General features: G+C 42.3%; 1 long non-coding RNA gene across 3 annotated transcripts in view; it reads left to right on the forward strand.

The window, feature by feature from the left end:
- The first annotated feature begins 5541 nt into the window (after positions 1-5541).
- LOC112442572 (uncharacterized) overlaps positions 5542-25125 on the forward strand; it is a 39664-nt gene continuing 20080 nt past the window's right edge. For 2 of the 3 annotated variants that reach the window (XR_009491707.1, XR_009491706.1), the window contains exon 1: positions 5542-5841. This is a non-coding gene — a long non-coding RNA (uncharacterized lncRNA). The remainder of the gene's footprint in view (positions 5842-25125) is intronic. The other variant, XR_003030743.2, reaches the window with a different exon arrangement.

Genomic DNA, 25125 nt, shown 5'->3' on the forward strand with positions numbered 1-25125 from the left:
GAGAATCCCATGGACAGAGGAGCCTAGTAGGCTTCAGTCCATAGGGTCGCAAATAGTCAGACACAACTGAAGCGACTTGAATAAAATTCATATTTTATGGCAAGACAGAAATAATTTAAATATAAGAAATTTTCTTTGCCCTTTGGCCTCTCCTCTCCCCACTGTGCACTGTGTCTGCATTAGGTATTGACCAAACCCCCCTCATTGGCAGAAACATCTCTGCTCAACCATAAAGAGCAACATTCTCATCACATCAACAACACAACTTAAAAACTAACACTCCTTCTGTTCTTACAAGGGATCTCAATGACCAACCACTTTGTACTCGCAGATCTGAATCATGTAAACTGTCAATAATACATCAGTTAATGCTCAACCTTCCATCTCAAAAAAACTTCTATAACTGCCTGGATTTCTAATGGGCAGAACAGTTCTTCAGCATTCTGAGATGCTTTCCCCAGGTTATAATCCTCGAACGTGACTCGAATAAAATCTTTCATTTCTTTCTTGGATCGACTAATTAATATTTCATTGACATATATATTCTAGTATATATACCCATTTCTGTGGATAGCAGGATTTAGCATGTGACAAGTCTGTGGCTCCAGATGATAAACAATCTGCCTGCAGTGCAGGAGACCCAGGTTTGATCCCTGGGTTGGGAAGATCCCCTGGAGAATGGAATGGCTATCCACTCCAGTATTTTTGCCTGGAGAATCCCATGGACAGAGGAGCTGATAGGCTATGGTCCATGGGGTTGCAAAGATTTGGAAACAACTGAATGACTAACACACACACACACGTTTTTATGGTAGCCACTGGGTTCAAGTCTGAACTTGAACTGACTTTCTGGGGATAGTCATCCTGTTCCCTTAGAACTTACCAAAGCCTGGACCCAGAGTGGAGTCCATATAGTAATCAGCTGAGCAAACTAGTCACTTTCCAGCCTCCTTAGTGGGGTTGTAGTAGCTGCTACTGCCCGTAGGCAGACACCATTCCTTATCAATCGATGTGATTGTTTAGAGAAATAAGCAACCACCTGAGTAAGGGGGCTCAGTATTTGAGCTAACACCTAAGGGCGATTCCTCTTCTCTCTCTCTTTTTTTTTTTTCTGTGTATGTGTGTGTGTTTTAAGTAGATGATAATTACTTTACAATATCATGATGGCTTCTGCCACACATCAACATGAATCAGCCAAAGGTATACATATGTCTCCGGCTCCTTGAACCCTCCTCCCACCTCCTTCCCCATCCCACCCGTCTAGGTTGTCACAGAGCACCAGCTTTGGGTTCCCTGCATCATACAGCAAATTCCCAGGGGCTATCTATTTTACATATGATAATGTGCATGTTTCAATACTATTCTCTCAATTCATCCCACTCTTTTCTTCCCCCACTGAATCCGAATATGTGAAAAGATGCTCAACATCGCTCATTATTAGAGAAATGCAAATCAAAACTACAATGAGGTATCATCTCACACCAGTCAGAATGGTCATCATCAAAGAAATCTACAAATAATTAAGGCTGGAGAGGATGTAGAAAAAAGGAAACCATCTTGCACTGTTGGGAATGCAAATTGAGACAGTCACTATGGAGAACAATATGGAGATTTATTAAAAAAAAAAAACAAAAAACTCTGGAATAAAACTATCATATGACCCAGCAATCTCACTACAGGGTACACCCCAAGGAAACCATAATTGAAAAAGACACATGTACCACAATGTTCAATGCAGCATTATTTCTAATAGCTGGGTCATGGAGGCAACCTAGATGTCCATCAGCAGATAAATAGATAAGGAAGTTGTGATACATATCAGTTTAGTCACTCAGTCGTGTACAACTCTTCGCAACCTCATGGACTGCAGCACACCAGGCCTCCCTCCCTGTCCATCACCAACTCCCAGAGTTTACTCAAACTCATGTCCATTGAGTCAGTGATGCTACCCAACCATCTAACCCTCTGTCATCCTCTTCTCCTCCTGCTTTTCAATGTTTCCCAGCATCAGGGTCTTTTCTAATGCGTCAGTTCTTCTCATCAGGTGGCCAAAGTACTAGAGTTTCAGCTTCAGCATCTGTCCTTCCAATGAATATTCAGGACTGATTTCCTTTAGGATGGACTGGTTGGATCTCCTTGCAGTCCAAGGGACTCTCAAGAGTCTTCTCCAACACCACAGTTCAAAAGCGTCAATATTTCAGGACTCAGCTTTCTATACAGTCCAACTCTCACATCCATACACGACCACTGGAAAAACCATAGCTTTGACTAGATGGATCTTTGTTGACAAAGTAATGTCTCTGCTTTTTAATATGCTGTCTAGGTTGGTCATAGCTTTTCTTCCAAGAAGCAAGCATCTTTTAATTTCATGGCTGCAGTCACCATTGCAGTGATTTTGGAGTCCAAAAAACTAAAGTTTGCCACTGTTTCCATTGTTTCTCCATCTATTTGCCATGAAGTGATGGGACCAGATGCCATGATCTTAGTTTTTTGAATGTTGAGCTTTAAGCCAACTTTTTCACTCTCCTCTTTCACTTTCATCAAGAGGCTCTTTAGTTCTTCAATTTCTGCCATAAGTGTGGTGTCATCTGCATATCTGAGGTTATTGATATTTCTCCTGGCAATCTTGATTGCAGCTCGTGCTTCATCCAGTCCAGCATTTCTCATTATGTACTCTGCATATAAGTTAGATAAGCAGGGTGACAATACAGCCTTGACGTACTCCTTTTCCTATTTGGAACCAGTCTGTTGTTCCATATCCAGTTCTAACTGTTGGTTCTTGACCTGCATACAAATTTCTCAGGAGGCAGGTCAGGTGGTCTGGTATTCCCATCTCTTTCAGAATTTTCCACAGTTTGTTGTGATCCACACAGTCAAAGGCTTTGGCATAGTCAATAAAGCAGAGGTAGATGTTTTTCTGGAATTCTCTTGCTTTTTCTATGATCTAACGGATGTTGGCAATTTGATCTCTGGTTTCTCTGCCTTTTCTAAATCCAGCTTGAACATCTGGAAGTTCATGGTTCATGTACTATTGAAGCCTGGCTTGGAGAATTTTGAGCATTACTTTGCTAGTGTGTGAGATGAGTGCAATTGTGTGGTAGTTTGAGCATTCTTTGGCATTACCTTTCTTTGGGATTGGAATTAAAACTGATCTTTTCCAGGCCTGTGGCATGGAATATTACTCAGCCATAAGAAGGAATGCATTTGAGTCAGTTCTAGTGAGGTGGATGAACCTGGAACCTATCATACAGAGTGAAGTCAGTCGGAAAAAGACAAAGATCATATATTAACACATATGAAGACAGTAATGATAATTCCATTCTCTCTTGAATGTAAAGGTCAAAGGGTTTAGCTCCATCTGGGAGGGCCAGCAGGAGGCCTGATTTAATGGCTTTTTCAATTCTCCAAAGGCCCCTTTGCATTCTGAATTCTATTCAAAAAAATCATTATCCTTTCCTTTCAACTTGCCACCTAGAGGCCTAGCTGTTAGGCCATAATTACAGACCTAGATGCTCAGGACCTGGACACTCCCAGGATACCCCTAGGCTGTCTTCCATTTTTAGGAGGAGTGAAGCTGCAAATGGATTGGTTCCATTCTGGAGTGGCTTCTCCAACTTTCCGTGAGGATGAAGCTGAGGTGGGTCACCCAAGTTTGCTACCCACTGCCAGGTCTACCTTCCCATCTCCCAGCCTGTCTGGGGCCCAGGCTATACCACACAGAATGGTAAGATGTTTCTTCCTGATGGACCCTAATGGGTGACCCTTCAGCTCAGTGGACTCTTGGTTCCCCATCCCTTAGATGCTCTATGTTAGATTTGTTTCCAAAGGCCAAGGGGGCCAGTTGGAGTGACCTGTTGTCACACAAATGCCATAAGATTCAACCCAAAGAAGATTTGCTTGGGAAATTTGGACCCAGCAGCAAACAGTTAATGGATTCCTCAAAAGACCCAAATAGGAGGTATCCAAATGGTGTGAACTCTGATGTAACTGGGGTCCCCCTATTTGTAATGGTTGGAGCTTGAACTAGTTAGTCCTTCCTCAATCAGAACATCCTGGCCAGAGACGGTTGGCCTCTATAGTTCCTGACCAGCTTGGTCCCTTAGTGGGTGGCACTGCTCTCAGATGGGGGTGAGGGGGGTAGTTCTTCTCTTTCCTCCCTTAGGTTGAAAAGGAGAAGTTTTCAGATCCCTTACCAGGTGAGAGCTAAAGGTATGGGGTGGGGTGGGGGGTTCCCCATGGTACTCACCTGATCTCCGGGGCAGCTGCAATCCTCCTGTTCTGATCCTGGGAGGAGAGCCCAGGAACCTTGGCCGATGAGTGTTTCCTGTTCTTGCCAGAAGCTCTCTGGGCTTCCCTCCTGAGCATGGGGTTCCTGGCCTTTTGAGGGGTTCCCAGGAAAATCCCATGGACAGAGGAGCCTGGTGGGCTGCAGTCCATGGGGTCGCTAAGAGTCGGACACGACTGAGCGACTTCACTTTCACTTTTCACTTTCATGCATTGGAGAAGGAAATGGCAACCCACTCCAGTGTTCTTGCCTGGAGAATCCCAGGGACGGGGGAGCCTGGTGGGCTGCCGTCTATGGGGTCGCACAGAATCGGACATGACTGAAGCGACTTAGCAGCACCAGTACCAGCACCAGGGCCCCCAGGTCACTTCTGAGAAAGCAGCACTGCCTGGGTGGGGCTACCTCATGGATCTGTACCCACCTTGGGAGCCTTTGCCCTGGGCATCCCCATGTCTTTTCCTGAACTCAGATCGTGAGTCCTTATTCCGTTTTGTCCGGTGTCCCCGTTACCTGGGCCTTTTCCCAGTTTTGCCTCTCAGGTCTCGGGCTATCCCATCCTTCACCAAACCAGAAGTGACCATGGAGGATGCTACCATTGACCCCTGGAGGTGAGCAAAGAGGACACATCGCACTGGTGTAGCATAGAGAGGTAGAGACGACCACACTCCCAGCGATACTGCAGGCAAGGCTGCCCTGTCTCCCTCTTGCCCTTGGTTCCCTCCGTCCCTGGGGTTGACACCATGGGAAAGCCAGCCAGAGGCAGCCAAATGCAGTCATGTCATTTCAGTCTCCAACCCCAAATATGTCACAATGTGGTCCCCTCAAGGGGGACTACTAGGGTCTAAGGCCTGCTTGCGCCACACCCTAGCACCAAGTTCCTGGGCAGAGCTGCTCTGGATTTGGCCCCAGGCAGTCGCATTCCACTCAGTCACAGTGTCCTCTGGGATCAGAGGAAGCTCCCAAAGCCTCCGCTATGTTTCCGGCTGGAGTCAGGGTGGGCCTGGAACCTAGGGAGGAGTGCAGGTGAATAAGGCCAGCCTGTCCCACCTAGGGTGTCAGCATTTTGTTTTTTTTTCTTTTTTGTTTTTATTTTTTTTAATTTTTTTAAATTTTATTTTATTTTTAAACTTTACATAATTGTATTAGTTTTGCCAAATATCAAAATGAATCCGCCACAGGTATACATGTGTTCCCCAGCCTGAACCCTCCTCCCTCCTCCCTCCCCCCTCCTCCCTCCCCATTTGTTACTGACCTTCCTGAGTCGGTACTCCACAAGGGTCTTTCTGCTTTTAGGCTGGGAGAGTCGACTGGGTTCTCGCGAGGTGGGGCGAGATCTCAGGGACAGGCAGAGCGTCTCTGCACACGGCCCGTGGCCGCCATCTTGGATGGAGCCTTGTGGGCGGAGCTTCTGCACACGCCCCACCCCTGTAGCTAAGGTGCAGGTGTAGCCTGTTTTGCATCAGGAACTCTGGACTGAAGATCCGGATACAAGGCCTCTGCTGCCCGCTGCCCGCTGTGAGCCAGAGAGACTAGACTCCGCACAGAGGAAAAGAAAGGTAAGACTTTATTTATTACCCAGATTCTATGTTTATTTCCTGTGACTTGTTCATGGGCTTGGCCTGTGATGAGGTCGGAGGAGGAGCATTGCTGGTGGAACTCCAGGAGCTAGGAGCTGAGCGTTTCCTAGCAGCCAGGGGCCTACTGCTGGGAGGTCAGAAATGAGGTTTTTGATGTCCTTTCAGAAATCATGGTGGATGACCATTGTGAGAAGAATCTCGGGGTTTTTTTGTTACCTTTTTTAAAACTTTTTTTTTTCCTTTTTAAATTGAAGTATAATCGATTTACAACGTTGTGTTAATTTCTGGTGTTAACAAAGTGATTTCGTGGAGAAAAATCTCCTTTTAAGTATGTTAAACAGTAAATGAGATGTGAATAAGTGGTAGCCACTGCAGACTGCAGACAGCTCTCACCAAAGGTTTTTTTGTTTTTTGTTTTTCCAGTTTTTATTGGAGTATTTGTTGTTTAGTCGCTAAGTCACGTCCGACCCTTCACCACCCCAGGGACTGTAGCCCGCCAGGCTCCTCTGTCCATGGAATTTCCCAGGCAAGAATACTGGAGTGGGTTGCTGTTTCCTTCTCCATTATTGGAGTATAGTTGATTTACAATGTTGAGTTAGTTTCAGGTGTACAGCAAAGTGAAGCAGTTATGTGTATACATGAATCTACTCTTTTTTCAGTCTTTTCCCATATAGGCCATTACAGAGTACTGAGCAGAGTTCTCTGGGCTATATAGTAGGTCCTTGTTACCTATCTATTTTATATATAGTAGTGTGTATGTCAGTCCCAATCTCCCAATTTATCCCTCTCTCCATCCCAGGTAACCAAAGTTTGTTTTCTACATCTGAGACTCTACCCCCAAAGGCTTTAACGTGCAAGGAAAGAGAGATATGAGAGTGTGGAGTTTGGGATAATTCCCCCCCCCCCAATGAAGATAGAAAGTAAATTGTGTTTATTTGCTGATTAAAATAATCCAGGAAAGGGTCAATTATTTATGCTGGAGAGGGAGCTTATTGCTGGGGGAAAACATTTGAGGATGAAGAAGAGAAAACCTTCATAAATCGTTAGAAAACTTATTCTTAGATAACAGGATCTGTAAATATACTTTGTCATCTCCGAGTGAACCCCTGCAATTAAAAAGTAGTTTTTCATTAAAATGTTATCATTTAAAATGTTGAATTTGACCAAATTGAATGCCTCAGAAGAACTGAGATGGTTTTGAAAAATAACAGTTACGAGGAGGGAGTTGTTCAATCATATAAAGTTTCTGTAATTTTTTATGATGAGGAATACACAAAGTGGCCAGTGGAGCAGAATACAATATTAGGAGTAAGCCTCCCTGGTGGCTCAGGCAGTAAAGAATCTGCTTACTATGCGAGAGACCTGGGTTCAATCTCTGGGGTGGGTAGATCCCCTGGAGAAGGGAATCACGACCCACTCCAGTATTCTTGCCTGGAGAATTCCACCTGTAGAGGAGCCTGGCGGGCTATAGTCCATAGGGCCACAAAGAGTTGGACATGACTGAGTGACTAACTCACTTTCAGGAGTAAGCCTAGAAACATAAATCAGAAGTTAGTATGTGTCAAACTAGTGGAGAAAGCATCCTTCATTAAAAAGTCATCTCACAACTTGTTGACTCATAACTGCTGAGCCATTTGGGGGAGGGAAGATTAGATCATGCTGCCAAATCATATATTAAAATAAATTCCGGGTGCATTAACACTCTTAACAGACCAGACACCATAAAATACTAAAAGAAAGCGTAATGAGCTTCTAAGCATATTTTCAAAGGTAAATAGATATGTAATTAGACCGATGGAGGGATTCTGTAAAAATTAAAATCCTCATGGTAAGATCCAAAGATGAAAAACTCTATGTGGTTATGAAAACATGCTTTGGATGAGAATTTAATGAGAAAGGAAAATAATCACAAAATGTCACATTATTGAGCCGTAAACTAAAAGATTGTAGAAGATCTTACAGTCCTTACTTTGCAATAAAAATATTTATACATGCAAAGAGTGGAGGAGCAAAGAGTGGAGGAAAAATTAATTAACTGTGTATTTCAAGGCAAAGAAATCACCTATAGTGTCAGTTTTTTATTTTTTTAGAGCTTTTCTGTAGTTCTCAATACACATGTCATAAAAATAGGGGGAAAATAGTAGTACTTTTTTCAAGTTTGAGCCACTATTGGCTGTTTTAGGTAGTTTATATTAAATCAAAATCTTAAATATCAAATAGCTTTTTAAGATTATACTTACATTCTATTTGCAAAAAAAAAAAAGGGAAAAAATCCTTATAATGTACATCAAGCATTGAGTACTTGTACATATATTTCTTTTCATAGCTGGAATTGAATAGCCTTGTCCTTGAACAAAATACAATTCAATTCAGTTGCTCAGTCATGTCCAACTCTTTGTGACTCCATGAACCGCAGCACGCCAGGCCTCCCTGCCCATTACCAACTCCCGGAGTCCACCCAAACCCATGTCCATCAAGTCAATGATGCCATCCAACCATCTCATCCTCTGTTGTCCCCTTCTCCTCCTGCCCTCAGTCTTTCCCAGCATCAGGGTCTTTTCCAATGAGTCAGCTCTTCACATCAGGTGGCCAAAGTATTGGAGTTTCAGCCTCATCATCAGTCCTTCCAATGAACACCCAGGACTGATCTCCTTTAGGATAAACTGGTTGGATTTCCTTGCAGTCCAAGGGACTCTCAAGAGTCTTCTCCAACACCACAGTTCAAAAGCATCAATTCTTCGGTGCTCAGCTTTCTTTATAGTCCAACTCTCACATCCATACATGACCACTGGAAAAACCATAGCCTTGACTAGACGGACTTTGTTGGCAAAGTAATGTCTCTGCTTTTTAATATGCTGTCTAGGTTGGTCATAACTTTCCAGGTATTGGATAATGTTGTGTCTGTTCTGCTGGGTGCTTGGGTAGGGAAGGCATTTTTCTTGAAGTGGTACATCTTGTTTCTGTTTCAATCACTGTTTTACCTGTATTCACTATATTCAATACACTGCCTGCAGTAACATATTACCATAAACTTAGTATCTTAAAACATCAGACATTTCTATTCTCACTGATTTGGAGGCTGGAAGTCTGAAATCAATATCTCTGGGCTGAAATCAAGGTGTCAGAAGGGCCACCCTCCCTCAGGGACTTTAAAGAACAATCTGTTTATAATCTCTTCCGGCTGCTGGTGGTTGGTGGTGGTTGTTCCTTGGTTTGTGGAAACATCTCTCCCATCTCTGCTTGTGTCATCACATGCGTTCCCTTCTTCTGTGCTGTAATCTCTTTCTGCTCCACTTTTATAGTGCATTTAGGGCCCACCCCTAAATCCTCTTAATCCAGGATAATCTGGTCATATCAAGATATTTAATAGCATCTGCAAAATCTGTTTTCTTCCATGTTGTTGTTGTTCAGTGGCTAAGTCATGTCTGACTCTCTGCAACCCCATAGACGGTGGTGTGCCAGGCTCCACTGTCCTCCACAATCTCCCAGAGTTTGCTCAAATTAATGTCCATTGAGTTGGTGATGCTATCTAACCATCTCATCCTCGGTTGCCCTCCTCCTCCTTTTGCCTTCAGTCATTTCCTGCATCAGGGTCTCTTTCAGGGAGTCAGCTCTTCACATCAGGTGGCCAAAGTACTGGAACTTCAGCTTCAGCTTCAGTCCTTCCAATGAATATTCAGGGTCAATTTCTTTTAGGATTGACTGGTTTGATCTCCTTGCTGTCCAAGGGACTCTCAAGAGTCTTTTTTGCCATATGAGGTGACTTTCCCAGGTTCCAGGGATTAGGGTGCGGTTCTCTTTTCAGGATAGAGGGTAGTGTTCATCAACCCACAGTCACTCAGAGATGTACTCAGTCCTAGGGCAAGACCTTCAGTCTGGGACCAGGAGTAGCTTCCTACTCTAGGCACAAGGATGGTAACTGAGTGAGACCCCCATCTTTCACTGCTAGAAGCCAAGGGAGGGGTGTGACAGTCAACAACTCCCAGGAAGCAGTTTCTGGGCAGCTTTCTCCAGGACCATGAACTCTAACTTCCAGCTCCACTGGTGGGTGGTCTAGGCAACTGAAACTCAAGTTGAACTCAAGGAGACAGTGGGGCCTCTTCCATGGTCTCGGACAGAAGGTCATTGGCTCATCAGAGGGTCATTCTCCTGGGGTAGTCATCAGCCTAGAATAAGCAGTGAAGTTAGAAGAAAGCTAAAGTGAAGAAACCTAAATGCAGTGTTTTAAAATCCCTGACAGCAAAAGATCAGAAATAGCTAGGGTTCCATTTGAATGAGGTCAGTTTTACCTCATTGGCTGGCAGGAGCCCATGCCTTCTAATATAATCCCATTTGAGAAAGTTGAGGGTGTAGATTTATTGTTTATCTCTCTTTTCTGATGACTTTATGTTTTTTTTTTACTTTTCATATAAAAGTGTTTTATTACTTTTAATATAAAATTTTAGTGTCTTAGGCTTGAATCCTGGAACACAAACACTGGATTTTAAGTATTTTAGAAATGAGGGACTGAAACACTTTCTATGTCTACACATCAGCTTTATTAAGAATCAAAAATGATAGGAAACCAGCCTAGAGAAAGACTATGTCTTAGTGAGCAGGAATCTTCAGTTTCTTCCTTCTGTGCTTCATGGGCATGTGTGTACCCAGGGTAGTTGTGACAGTTGACTGCCCATTTGAAGCTAGTGGATCTGCAGAGAGTTGAACAAAGGGACTCCCAGATTTTTATTATCTACCCTGTTGGAATAGCCACACCAGGACCTAGAAATAGCTTGTTACCATGGTGATTTTGCCGCTCAGAACACGATGTCACCCAAGCCTCATGTCTGGGTCTCAAGTCATTAAATACTTGGTGATTCATATTTATGGGACTACAGTTTTCTGTGTCTGTACCACAAGTTATGATGTTTCTCTTTGTGCCTGTTTCAGGACTAGGAATTTCTCAAGTATATCGATTGGGGGCTTTCCACGTGCAGATGTGGCCAGGGGTTTACTAGTATCTGATCTCTAGCCTCAAGCTGCATCTAACTCCACTCTCATATTTCCCGACTGCTTGTTTGATATTTATGGCTGATGGTTCTGCCATGACTTCAGTCTTGATACATTTTTCCCTAACAAGATTATCTATGCATCTCAATATTTCTACATTCATCAAAACTTTCTACTGTTCATTTTGCAACAAGGCTCAATATCTTGGCCTCAAATCTGATTATTCTATTTGTTGTCCTTTGTTTCCAAGCAGTTGCCCTTTGCAGTTGTTTGTTTAAAATATCTCCTTCCTTTGACTCCCACTATTTCCTAAAGTTTAGTCTAGAATCTCACAAGGCCTCCAAAAGTAGCATTAACATACTTTGTGCCTCTGTTTTTCCTATTCCCCTAACTAGGGCTGTGTACTCAGGTAGACACATTTTTAAGGTTACAGAGGAAGATCCCAGACTCCCCAGCTCAGTTGGCTACAAAGGTTATCATCGAGGGTCTATTCCATTGATACTTGTCTGTAAAATCATTTCTGTAATCACCATTAACTTAAAAAGATACGCGGCAACTAGGTATTCTGGCAAGCTCAGCATGAAAAAGTACTCAAATACAAAAAAACTGGATGAATTGAGGGACTGAGAACTTCACCTTACATGGTCTGGGAATGTCATGGTCTGAAAATCACTGATTTCATACTTTGTTCCAACTTCAAAGGCCTTAACACATTTATCAGTCATTTACATTTTAGAGTAAATGGATGCCTTAGCTTCTTTGAAGAAGCCAGTCGTAATAAGGTGGAGGATAAAAGTAATTAAAAATTACTGTTGGAGAGGAGGAATCATACACCAAAAAAAGAATTCAAAGAAGGAAGGAGTGTAAAAAGACAGGCTTTTCCTTCTTAACTATTTTGAATGCCTATGATAAATTTAAAATACCGTATCCTGTTCATTCAATAAGGATCTGATGAGAACACAGATACTATGTGTCCATCTCTGTAGTAGAAACTGGACACAGAGAAGTAAGCAAAATGGACAACTTTTTACTTGCCTATATCTTAGTAAGAGAGAAAAGCAATAGACATGTAAACAAACAAAATTCACGAACAAGTCAATAAAGTGATGCTTGCTATGATGGAATTAAAACAGGGTGCTCTGATAGTGATTGAAAGTGGCTGCCACTCAGATTGGATGGCCAAGGAAGACCTCTTGGTGGAGTTTATCATTGACCTAAGACCCAGATGATAAGAAGATACCAGCCAACAGAAGATTCGAGAGAAAAGTGTTCCAAAGAGAAGATAGCCTGTAGAGACCCAGCTATAAGAAGCTCATTGTGTTCAAGGAATGGCCAGTGTGACCAGAAGACAGCAAAGAACCATGCAAGATGAAATCTAAGGTGGTCAACCTTTTCGAAGTTTTGGGGGTGATAGTGGCAGTTTGTATATTATTTTAAAGGAGTTGGGAGCTTCCACTGAAGGGCTTTAAGCACAGGTATAACATGGTATGATTTATACTCTATAGAGATCACTCAGGCTGCTGGGCAGAGGATAAATGGATTGTGAAGGGAAAGAAGGCACCTCCCGAGCATCTCTCTAAATGAGAGATGATGCTGACTTGGCTTGGATTGTGGCAGTAGGATTGGCTTATTATGGTTGAATTTAGGAAAAAATTTGAATTAGGGGTGTCACTGCTTCTGGATTAGATGGATGTTGGTTGAGAGGATGGCTTGGTATCTTTGCTTGAGCAGCTGGATCACTCATGGCACCATATGGAGATGAGAGATGCCTAGGACAAGTTCTCTTGAGATGTCCATTTGACATCCCAGTGGAAGTTTTAGATCAGCTCTAGGTGGAGTTCAAGTCTAGACATGTCAGTTAGAGCCCTGCCAACTTATTTAACAACAAGAGACTGAGAGACTACACCTGATTTCCTGGGAAGAGAGTGGAAAGAGAGAGATGGAAAAGTGGAGCTCATAATCACTTTAATCTTCTAAAAATACTCTTTTACTGACTGTTTTCCTGCTTTCTTGCTCAATGATTCTAATTTTTTCCCATTTTTTCCATGCTAAATTATTAGCATGTAATTCACTTTAATGTTTAAAGTACTGAACGAAATTTCTATATCCTTTCTAATTACTCCAGTCTACCCTGATCTTTCCATAGTCGAGTTTCTGTACCTTTCTGATTAAGGAAGAATTAACCTTATCCAAAGGGGTGTCTGGCCTTTGTCCTCAACTATTGGAAAGTGATTAATATCATGCCTCAGGGAAGTATCTTTGTTTGCCTGGGGGCTCTGGCCACTGGACAGTCTTAATAATGTGATTCATGTTGAGGCCTTATGTGGCATCAGTTCTGGCCCCTGGAGGGGCTGGAGACCAAAGGGAGTGACCCCACCTCAGGGAGAAGCTGGGTAGTAAAGGTCAGTCATGTAGGTGGCTTGAGATTGAGTCACAGTAGAAACTCTGGACACCAAAGGCTGAGGTGAGCATGCTAGGTTGGTTGTACACCTGGCATATTATCACACACAGCAACTGGGAGGATTTGACTCCATCCACAAGTGCACAGGGACAGGATAACCAGAAGCTTTGCATTTGGAAATTTCCTGGACTCTACCCTTGGTGTCCCTTCCCTTGGCTGATTTTAATCTGTGTTCTTTCCCTATAATTAACCATAACTGTGAGTATGACAGCTTTCTGTGAGTTATCAGACCTAAGCATGATTTTGAAGAACTGATGAAGAACTGATGCTTTCAAATTGTGGTGCTCAATAAGACTTTTGAGAGTCCCTTGGACCGTGAGGAGATCAACCCAGTCAATCCTAAAGGAAATCAACCTTGAATACTCATTGGAAGGACTGATGCTGAAGCTCCAATACTTTGGCCACCCGATGCAAAGAGCTGACTTGTTGAGAAAGATTGAGGGCAGGAGGAGAAGTGGGTGGCAGAAGTTGAGATGGTTAGATAGTGTCATCGACTCAATGGACATGAATCTGAGTAAACTCTGGGAGGTGGTGAATGGCAGAGGAGCCTGGCATGATGCAGTCCATGGGGTTGCAAAGACTCAGACACAACTTAGTGACTGAACAACAACAAAGCATGATTTTGGAACCCCCCCTTTTATAGACTGAATGTTTTTATCCCTTCCCAATCCATAAGTTGAGATCCTAATCCCCAAAGTGATGGCATTTGGAGGTTGGGCATTTGGAGATGAAGTCATAAGGGTGGAGTCCTCGTGAATGGGATGAGTGCCCTTAGAAAAGGGACCCCAGGGACCACCTCTTCTGCCATATGAGGACACAGTGAGAAGACAGCTGTCAATGAACCAGGAAGTAGGTTCTCACTAAACACTCAATCTGCTGGTGCCTTGACCTTTCAGCCTCCAGAACTGAGAAATAAATGTTTGTGGTTTAAATTTACCCAGTCTGTGGCATTTTTATTATAGCAGCCTGACCTATGATATGCTCTGAATTTGAAGTTGGTGTCCAACTGCATGGTCTGTTTGGTCTGTTTCTTCTAAGTTGGTCATTGGTTCTACTCTTCCCATCTTCATTTTGGTGGCTAATCACATGCTTATTTCCTTGTTATTCAACTTTTTTCTGTTTCTGTGTCCCCCTCAACCAAGAGTGGATCTCCTAGAGAGCTTTTGTATCCTTAACACTCTGCATAATTTGGGGGCTCTTAAGAAGTTCTCAGGGCTTCCCTGGTGGCTCAGCAATAAAGAATCTACCTGTTAATGCTGGAGACATGAGTTTGATCCCTGAATCAGGACGATTCCCTGGAGATGGGAATGGCAACTCACTCCAGTATTCTTGCCTGGAGAATCCCACGGACAGAGGAGCCTGGCGGGACACAGTCCACGGGGTCACAAAGGGTCATACACAACTTAGTGATTAAACAATGACAACAAGTTCTCAATATATGTGTTCAATTTTATCATTATGTCAAGTCACTAAAAGTTTGGGAATCACAGCAATACCTTAGAATAACCAGCTGAGAACTTACCTTTAACACATCAACTATTCCAATACTTAATAAAGATGGAAGCTTCAAAAGTGTTGAATTTTTTCCTGTGTAAATTTTTCTAAAAATGTTTCAGAGCCAAGCATAGATTGTGTGTGCCAAGATTTGGTGAAAAGAACTTTATTGCAAAGTTACCAGCTTTGAGAATTTGGTCCTCATAAAGAGTCTCTATAACCTTCCATGAAACATCAGGAAGGGGCCAGTTTAATAATGACGCTACCTGTGTTCTAGGGCACAACTAATGAGAATCTCTTTAACGGGGAGCGGGGGGGGGGGAAGGGATGAAAATCGAGAATTTAAGCTAGATCTCCAGGTATTAATGTATGAATTGTTTTAATGACTTCTTTAGAGTCTGGCTCCTCGTTTTGTCAGAAACTCTTTAAATGGTTGCCAGTTTCATAAAGGGAAGTAGCTATTTTATTTTTCTGAAGGTATTAGAAAGTGTAGAGACAGGGCCACGTTTTCTTCATAACCACGATGACTTTGTGCCAAAGTCTAAAATCCTTACCAGAAACCAGAAGATGGTACACTGGACCCGGGAGGCCTGGATGCTCTGCACAGATCTCTCATGCTGTGCAGGTCATTACTTATTTTTGGGTGGTTATCAAGGGTGAGAGGTCCTGACCCTATCAAACACAGCTAGTTTAATAATGTCCCCTTTGAAAAGCAGTTTAGTTCTCTCAAAATAGATTTTTAAAGACTTTCAATGAAAGGCATCAAAAGAAAGAAAGATATCTTTTAACCATAATTTAGTAATTCTCCAACCTTGATTTTTGGCTTTCCTTGCTGCCTAAGTGGTCATATATTTTATAAGCCTTGCTAATTTGCTGTTAAATTTGCTATTTATATGATCCTAGATGATTTGCTGGACTTCATTGAACAGAAAAGAATTTTATTAGCAGCCAGTGCTCTAAGAGAGGTTTTTTTTTCTTTTTTTTTTTCACACCATCAAGGCCACTTTCTCAACTTATTGACAGCTTTATGAGTGTAGCTGGATAAAGAACAGTTTCCTGTGTCCAAAGCGGTCTTGCATTCCATGGGGCAAAAGCTCGGACTTTTAATTAGGATGTAAGAGCCTTCTTTTCTCTCCCCGCATTCTCTGGGGGCATGGAGCAGTTACACTTGCATTTAGATAGTTAATCACTTTTCCAGACTTCAGTCCACTGAAATTAGGGAGGTCTTCAGGGCCCATGTTTACCTGGATCTGGGCCAGCCCAAGATGGTATTTATTTCTGCACATCTGCAGTTTGTATATGTGCACACATGGTTTTGCCTTTCTAATTAATTGAAGGTATTTTGCCTACTGCAAAAATTGTCAAATGAGTTCTGTTTAGAATCTTCTCTGAGCAAGCCCTCTATTGGGTATTTTTCACAAGAGAATGAAATATGCCATAGACTTTTCCTGGATGTGTTTCGTCTCTGCATCGAGTACCTGGCAAATTCTCCTCATTCCTTTCTCTCTTTTGTCCTGACCTCAGTATCCAGCAGATTTATAGGAGTTTTAAGGTTTTATGTTCCTGTTAAAATTTTCCTTATTGTTATAATCCTATCCAGCAAATTCTCTTTTCAACATGGTGTTAAGGCTTTGATTATGAAAATGGGACACCAAAAAGTGAACGAATATTTGGGGGCTCACAGTGGTAGCCGGGTTGATATATTTTGCTAGTATTTGATGTCTTTTGAAGAAAGCGTTTGCTTTCAGAATATTCCAGCTGGCTGTCTTTGGTCCCTTGCTCCATCTTCACAGATACACACTGTCAGCAGTCACTGTGAATGGACTTCTGCCAAGGGTGTGGAGGGTCTCCAGGGTCTTGCTTGATGGTGTGACTCCAATAACAGCAATACCAGGACCACCTGAAACCTATTCACTTATTAAAGTAACCGGCAGGCTGTGGATAGGAAGATGCTCTTCAGGGGATTTTTCTGAATTGCACCCCCCCTCCCCCAGCTTTTTTTTTTAATTTTGTAACCATGTCAAGAAGACCTATTTCTTCTTTTTTTAACCACAGGCTCTTTTTATTTAATTTTACTTGTTGTTAGTTGTGCAGGGTCTTCGTTGGTGTCCGTGGGATTTCCTCGCGTTGCGCTGAGCAGGGACTGCTCTCCAGTTGCGCTGTGCAGCCTGCTCATTGCAGTCTTTTCTTGTTGTGGAGTGCAGGCTTCAGTAGTTACGCATGTGGGCTCAGTGGTTGTGGGTCCCTGGCTCTAGGGCACAGTTGCCATAGTTGGCGGCACATGGGCTTAGCTGCTCCGCATCATATGGGATCTTCCCGGACCAGGGATTGAACCTGTGTCTCCTCTGTTGGCAGGAGGATTCTTTACCACTGAGCCCCCAGGGAGGCCCAAGAAGAAAGTTAAGAGTTTTGTTTTATTCAGCAGGAATTCTTAGAACTTCAAGCCCAGGAGGCAGCAACTCAGGTAGCCCTGAGAAATTGCTCTGAGGAGGTGGGGGAAGAGGTCAGGTTATATAGAAGTTTGCTGCAAGGGGCAGGTAGTCTGAATATCAAAAGATTACTGTTAATTAAGGAAAACCAGATATATCAAAGCATTTAGTCCTCTTCTGTATATGGGAAAATGCAAGCCTCTGGGTTTATTGAAATCACTTCTTTCATATGCATCTCAGCTATTTGGGGCCAGCATCCTGTGTTTTTATACCCCCTCCCCACCCCCACCTGTCTGTAAAGAGTGTCTGTAGGCACTGTAGCTTGCCAGCAGGTTCTTCTTGAATTCCCTTAGGACTCACCGGCTTACACGTGGAGGGCCAGAATCTCAGATAGCTGTGACATCCTTGTTTATCGATATGGCAGGAGTTATTCCATTTCACAGTTTCATAAAAAGACCTATTTTTGGACTCAAAAATGAACATAAGCAAACAAAAAAGTATAGATTTTGATCCATGGCTTAGAAATCTGGCAGCTTAGCAATGCTGTTGGTAAACTTCAACCAAATCTCATTGTTTGGGACTGCAACATCAAGGGCTATTGTAATAATCTCAAATTCTAGGTCTGCCTGCATCCATTGGTAAGTTTCCCCATTCTTTTTAATTTCCATCTTGTCCTTGAGGAACTCATACACATATCAGCATTTGCAAACATCTACACAATCTACGAACTGTGAAGAACTGACTCATTTGAAAAGCCCCTGATGCTGGGAAAGATTGAAGGTGAGAGAAGGGGATGACAGAGGATGACATGGTTGCATGGCATCATCAACTCAATGGACATGAGTTTAAGTAAACTCTGGGAGTTGGTGATGGACAGGGAGACCTGGTGTGCTGCAGTCCATGGGGTTGCAAGGAGTCGGACGTGACTGAGCGGCTGAATTGACTGACTTGACACAATTTACACCTAGCAACCTAACCCTGATAAATCCTGAATGTGCTGCCCTGTGAGCCATTTGCTTAGAACATGCTGACAACTTCCTTGAAGTCATAACCAAGTTACAAAATGCATTAAGCACCCAGGACCCATTCCAATCTGGGGCTTTGCCATGTCAATCATTTGCATTGTTTCCAGAATATCAGTACTTGCAGCTGATGGCAGCTAGTGCTAAAATGTCATCTCTTTTTTCCTTAACAGATTGCAGTGAAAATCAGTTCTCTTTGAACTTGTGCAAAATGAGCATTTATGTTATGGGCTACTTTCTACTAGTAATTCCGTAGCCTGAATTACGTAGACAGTAGTTCTAGCGTAGTAATTCTAGCATCTCTGGGCAAACCTATCCTGCTGCTATATTCTTGCTTAAATCAATACAATAGTAAAATTGAGTTTTAATAACTTCCCTTTCCATCTGGTGATTCTGGCAACTATGTTTCTTTTCCTAGTCTAGGCAGTCACTCTGCTTGCCCATTTTTAGCAAGTGGTCTCCTGATGTTCCTTTTGCTGCTCAAGATTTCTTTCTTTCTTTCTTTCTTTTTTTTTTTTTTTTTTTTACAAATCAGTGATCCTGATCTAGAGATTCTGTGCAAAGTAAGTCAGCCTGGGAGCTGGGGAGCCTCTATTTAGCTCTTACCCCTGGGCCTCCCTGGTGTTTCAGACAGTAAAAAATCTGCCTGCAGTACAGGAGACTTGGGTTTGATCCTTGGGTTGGGAAGATCTTTTGGACAAGGGGAGGGCAACCCACTCCAGTATTCTTGCCTGGAGAATTTTCTAGACGGGGGAGCCAGGTGAGCTACAGTCCCTGGGGTCACAGAGTCAGCGACTAACACTTGCTAGCTCTGAGAACTTGGCTATATCATTTCACCTCTCTGAATCTGCTCATCCAATGAACAGGACCAAATGCTCCCCTGAGGGGCTTCCCAGTTGTTTGATTTTGCTGTCTCCAAAAGGCAGCTTTATCTAAGGACATTCTCAGTGCAGAAATAGGCCTCAAGGAGCAAAATATGTAGTCTCATTTCAATGCTTCCCTTTCCACCTTTTAGCTGACAGTACCTAGGAGATTGCGGTACCAATTCAGTGCATGTGATGTATAGAATATTTCAGAAAATATGTCTTAAACTTTCATCTGTGCATTTTAGCTCAGATCTTGAGTGCTGTGATCTTCATTATCAAACAGGGTATGGTTTTCTTTCTTCCTTCTCTCCTCCCCTTTTGTTCTCCCTCCCTTATCCTGTGGCAGGACAAACAGGAGACAAAGCTCCTTCAGAAAGATGTCCCTTGATCCATTGTCCACTGCCCACACTCATACACTCAGCCGTGTTCTCCAACTGATCTGCATGCCCTATGGATAAACGGACAGGCAAGGCCAATGGATTTTCCTAAAGGCTCCAGAGTGAATGATAGAATCAAACAGGAAACTTGAATGTATTCAATAGATGAGAGTGTGCTTCTTACGGGCTTCCCAGTGGTTCTGGTGGTAAAGAACCCTCTTGCTGATGTAAGAGATGGGGGTTCGATCCCTGGGTCAGGAAGATCCCCTGGAGGAGGGGATGGTGACCCACTCCAGTATTCTTGCCTGGAGAATCCCATTGACAGAGAAGTCTGGTGGGCTACAGTCTATGGGGTCACAAAAGAGTTGGACATGACTGAAGTGACTGAGCATGCAGACATGCATTGCTACTTATGTGGGTCCATTTGTCCCATATTTTCTTCTCTTTGAGGTTTTATATTAACCACACCCACTTTTAGTTAAATAAGTAATTTTCTTGAGATGCTACCTAAGTTTTCTTATTTTTTATAATGATGTTTAATTCCTTCCATCCTCCCTTCTTTTCACTTTTTCTTTTTCACACTTCTCTTCCTTCCTCCCTCCCTCCCTGTTTCTTTTCTTTTTCTCTCTTCCTATGCATAAGCTCTTCTCTCCTTCAGTTTATCACTTGAAGCTTTGGCATTTCTTCTTGTTTAAATTAATTAATTTATTTTAATTCAGTTCAGTTCAGTTCAGTCACTCAGTCGTGTCCAACTCTTTGCAACCCCATGAATCGAAGCACGCCAGGCCTCCCTGTCCATCACCAACTCCCGGAGTTCACTCAAACTCATATCCATGGAGTCGGTGATGCCATCCAGCCATCTCATCCTCTGTCGTCCCCTTATTCTCCTGCCCCCAATCCCTCCCAGCATCAGGGTCTTTTCCAATGAGTTAACTCTTTGCATGAGGTGGCCAGAGTACTAGAGTTTCAGCCTCAGCATCAGTCCTTTCAATGAACACGCAGGACTGGTCTCCTTGAGGATGGACTGGTTGGATCTCCTTGCACTCCAAGGGACTCACAAAAGTCTTCTCCAACACCACAGTTCAAAAGCAGCAATTCTTTAGCGCTCAGCTTTCTTCACAGTCCAACTCTCACATCCATACATGACCACTGGAAAAACCATAGCCTTGACTAGACGGACCTTTGTTGGCAAAGTAATGTCTGCTTTTGAATATGCTATCTAGGTTGGTCATAACTTTCCTTCCAAAGAGTAAGAGTCTTTTAATTTCATGGCTGCGATTACCACCTGCTGTGATTTTGGAGCTGCCCAAAATAAAGTCTGACACTGTTTCCACTGTTTCCCCATCTATTTCCCATGAAGTGATGGGACCAGATGCCATGGTCTTCATTTTCTGAATGTTGAGCTTTAAGCCAACTTTTTCACTTTCCTGTTTCACTTTATTTTAATTGGAGGATAATTATTTTACAATATTGTGGTGGTTTTTGCCATACATTGACATGAATCAACCAAGGATATACATGTGTCCCCCTGTCTTGAACCCCCCTCCCACCTCCCTCCCCATCCCATCCCTCTGGGTTGTCCCAGTACACTGGCTTTGAGTGCCCTGTTTCATGAATTGAACTTGGACTGATCATCTATTTCACATATGGTAATATACATGTTTCAATGCTATCCTCTCAATTCATCCCACCCTCGCCTTCTCCCACAGAGTCCAAAAGTCTATTCTTTATATCTGTGTCTCTTTTGCTGTCTTGCATATAGGGTCATCGTTACTATCTTTCTAAATTTCATATATATATGTTAATATACTGTATTGCTGTTTTTCTTTCTGACTTACTTCACTCTGTATAATAGGCTCCAGTTTCATCCACCTCATTAGAACTGATTCAAATGTGTTCTTTTTAACAGCTGAGTAATATTCCTTTGTGTATATATACAAAAGCTTCCTTATCCATTCGTCTGCTGATGGACATCTAGGTTGCTTCTATTTCCTGGCTATTGTAAACAGTGCTGCGATGAACACTGGGGTACAAGTGTCTCTTTCATTTCTGGTTTCCTCGGTGTGTATGCCCAGCAGTGGGATTGCTGGGTCATATGGCAATTCTATTTCCAGTTTTTTAAGGAATCTCCACACTGTTCTCCATAGTGGTTGTACTAGTTTGCATTCCCACCAACAGTGTAAGATGGTTCCCTTTTCTCCACACCCTCTTCAGCATTTACTGTTGGTAGACTTTTTGATAGCAGCCATTCTGACTGGCGTGAGATGGTACCTCACTGTGGTTTTGATTTGCATTTCTCTGATAATGAGTGATATTGAGCATCTTTTCATGTGTTTGTTAGCCATCTGTATGTCTTCTTTGGAGAAATGTCTGTTTAGTTCTTTGGCTCATTTTTTGGTTGGGTAGTTTATTTTTCTGAAATTGAGCTGCAGGAGTTGCTTGTATATTTTTGGGATTAATTCTTTGTCAGTTGCTTTGTTTGCTATTATTTTCTCCCATTCCTATGGCTATCTTTTCACCTTGCTTATATTTTCCTTTGTTGTACAAAAGCTTTTAAGTTTAATTAGATCCCATTTGTTTATTTTTGCTTTTATTTCCATTACTCTGGGAGGTGGGTCATACAGGATCTTGCTGTGATTTATGTCAGAGAGTGTTTTGCCTATGTTTTCCTCTAGCAGTTTTATAGTTTCTGGTGTTACATTTAGATCTTTAATCCATTTTGAGTTTATTTTTGTGTATGGTGTTAGAAAGTGTTCTAATTTCATTCTTTTACAGGTGAGTGACCAGTTTTCCAGCACCACTTGTTAAAAAGATTGTCTTTTCCCCATTATATATTTTTGCCTCCTTTGTCAAAGATAAGGTGTCCATAGGTGTGTGGATTTATCTCTGGGCTTTCTATTTTGTTCCATTGATCTACATTTCTGTCTTTGTGCCCATACCATACTATCTTGGTGACTGTAGCTTTGTAGTATAGTCTGAAGTCAGGCAGATTGATTCCTCAAGTTCCATTCTTCTTTCTCAAGTTTGCTGTGGGTATTCAAGGTTTTTTGTATTTCCATACAAATGACGAAATTATCTGTTACTAGTTCTGTGAAAAATACCGTTGGTGGCTTGATAGGGATTGCATTGAATCTATAGATTGCTTTGGGTGGTATACTCATTTTCAATATATTGATTCCTCTGATTCATGAATGTGGTATATTTTTCCATCTATTTGTGTCATCTTTGATTTCTTTCATCAATGTTTATTGTTTTCTATATATAGGTCTTCTGTTTCTTTAGGTAAATTTATTCCTAAGTATTTTATTCTTTTCATCACAATGGTGAATGGGATCATTCCCTTAATTTCTCGTTCTGTTTTCTCAGTTAGTGTATAGGCATGCAAGGGATATCCCTTGTGTATTAATTAATGTGTATTAATTTTATATCCTGAAACTGCTATATTCATTGACTAGCTTCTAGTAGTGTTCTGGTGGTGTCTTTAGGGTTTTCTATGTAGAGGATCATGTCATCTGCAAACAGTGAGAGTTTTACTTCTTCTTTTTGAATCTGGATTCCTTTTATTTCTTTTTCTTTTCTTATTGCTGTGGCTAAAACTTCCAAAACTATGTTGAATGGTGAGGGTGAGAGTGGGCACCCTTGTCTTGTTCCTGACTTTAGGGGAAATGCTTTCAATTTTTCACCATTGAGGATAATGTTTGCTATGAATATCACATATGGCTTTTATTATGTTGAGGTATGTTCCTTCTATGCCTGCTTTCTGGAGAGTTTTTTTAACCATAAATGGGTGTTGTATTTTGTCAAAAGCCTTCTCTGCATCGATTAAGATAATCATATGGCTTTTATCTTTCAGTTCGTTAATGTGGTGTATCACATTAATTGATTTGTGAATATTGAAGAATCCTTGCATCCCTGAGGTAAAGCCCACTTGGTCATGATGTATGATCTTTTTAATATGCTGTTGGATTCTGTTTGCTAGAATTTTGTTGAGAATTTTTGCCTCTATGTTCATCAGTGGTATTTGGCATTTCTATTCATTAGTGTGTTATTTACCCAGGCATTTCTTTAAGAATTTCTTTACAATGTGGGAGACCTGGGTTTGATCCCTGGGTCGAGAATATCCCCTGGAGAAGGAAACGGCAACCCACTCCAGTATTCTTGCCTGGAGAATCCCATGGACAGAGGAGCCTGGTGGGCTACAGTCCATGGGGTTGCAAAGAGTTGGACATGACTGAGTGACTTCACTTTTTCTTTAAGAATAGAACATTGGTGGTGGGGAGAGGGGCGAGGTGGTGGTAGAGAGTATAGTAAAATCACAACTACTTGGCTCACTAGTTATTCAGGCTATTTATCTTCAAGTCCTGTTCAGAAACTCCTCCTGAAATGAACCTTGTTTAGTTCTACTTCATCTTACACTATCTTTTCACACCCACAGTCCTGTACTTCATTCATCCCATAAGTATTTACGGAGCACCTACTGTATGCTAGATACCAACACTGAGATAGTTCTGAGCTCTGCTCCTAGGGAGTTTGGAATCTACTGAGGAAAACATGAAAATCAAAGTGAAAACAAATATAATGTTGATGAATGTGATAAATGATTGACACCTGAGAGACATGTGTTATGGGGAAGAACCCAGAGGAAGGTACTGCATATAGACAGGTTAATTGGGGAAGGTCCTCATAGCTCAGTTGGTAAAGAATCTACCTGCGATGCAGGAGACCCCAGTTTGATTCCTGGGTCGGAAAAACCCTCTGGAGAAGAAATAAGCTACCCACTCTAGCATTCTTGAGCTTCCCTTGTGGCTCAGCTGGTAAAGAATCTGCCTACAATGTGGGAGTCCTGGGTTTGATCCCTGGGTTGGGAAGATTCCCTGGAGAAGGGAAAGGCTACCCACTCCAGTATTCTGGCCTGGAGAATTCCATGGACTAAGTCCCTGGGGTCACAAAGAGTTGGACACAACTGACCAACTTTCACTTCACTTCACTGCACTTCCATGAAGACACAAGGATGAGGGAGGGAAAGCCAAGCTGAGCAGGTCGCATTCACAACCAGGTGCCAGGCTCCAAAGATGTGCTTTGATGATGATGTTCAGCTGCTAAGTAGTGTCCAAATCTTTTTATTTTATTTTTTAATATATCAAAATGAATCCGCCACAGGTATACCTGTGTTCCCCATCCTGAACCCTCCTCCCTCTTTGAGATCCCATGGATTGCAACATGCCAGCCTCCCCTATCCTTCACTATCTCCTGAAGTTTGCTCAAATTCATGTCCAATGAGTTGATGATGCCATTCAACCATCTCATCCTCTGTTGCTCCCTTCTCCTCCTGCCCTCAATCTTTCGCAGTATCAGAGTCTTTTCCAGTGAGTGGGCTCTTAGCATCAGTGGCCAAAGTATTGGAGCTTCAGCTTCAGCAACAGTCCTTCTATTGAATATTCAGGACTGATTTCCTTTAGGATGGACTGGTGGGATCTTCTTGCAGTCCAAGGGACTCTTTAGAGTTTTCTTCAGCATCACAGTTCAAAAGCATCAATTCTTTGGTGCTCAGCCTTCTTTATGAACCAACTCTCACATCTGTACATGATTACTAGAAAAATCATAGCTCGTTATATAGAGTCTATTTAA

Source organism: Bos taurus, chromosome 19 (assembly GCF_002263795.3).
Source record: "Bos taurus isolate L1 Dominette 01449 registration number 42190680 breed Hereford chromosome 19, ARS-UCD2.0, whole genome shotgun sequence".
Classification (NCBI taxonomy): domain Eukaryota; kingdom Metazoa; phylum Chordata; class Mammalia; order Artiodactyla; family Bovidae; genus Bos; species Bos taurus.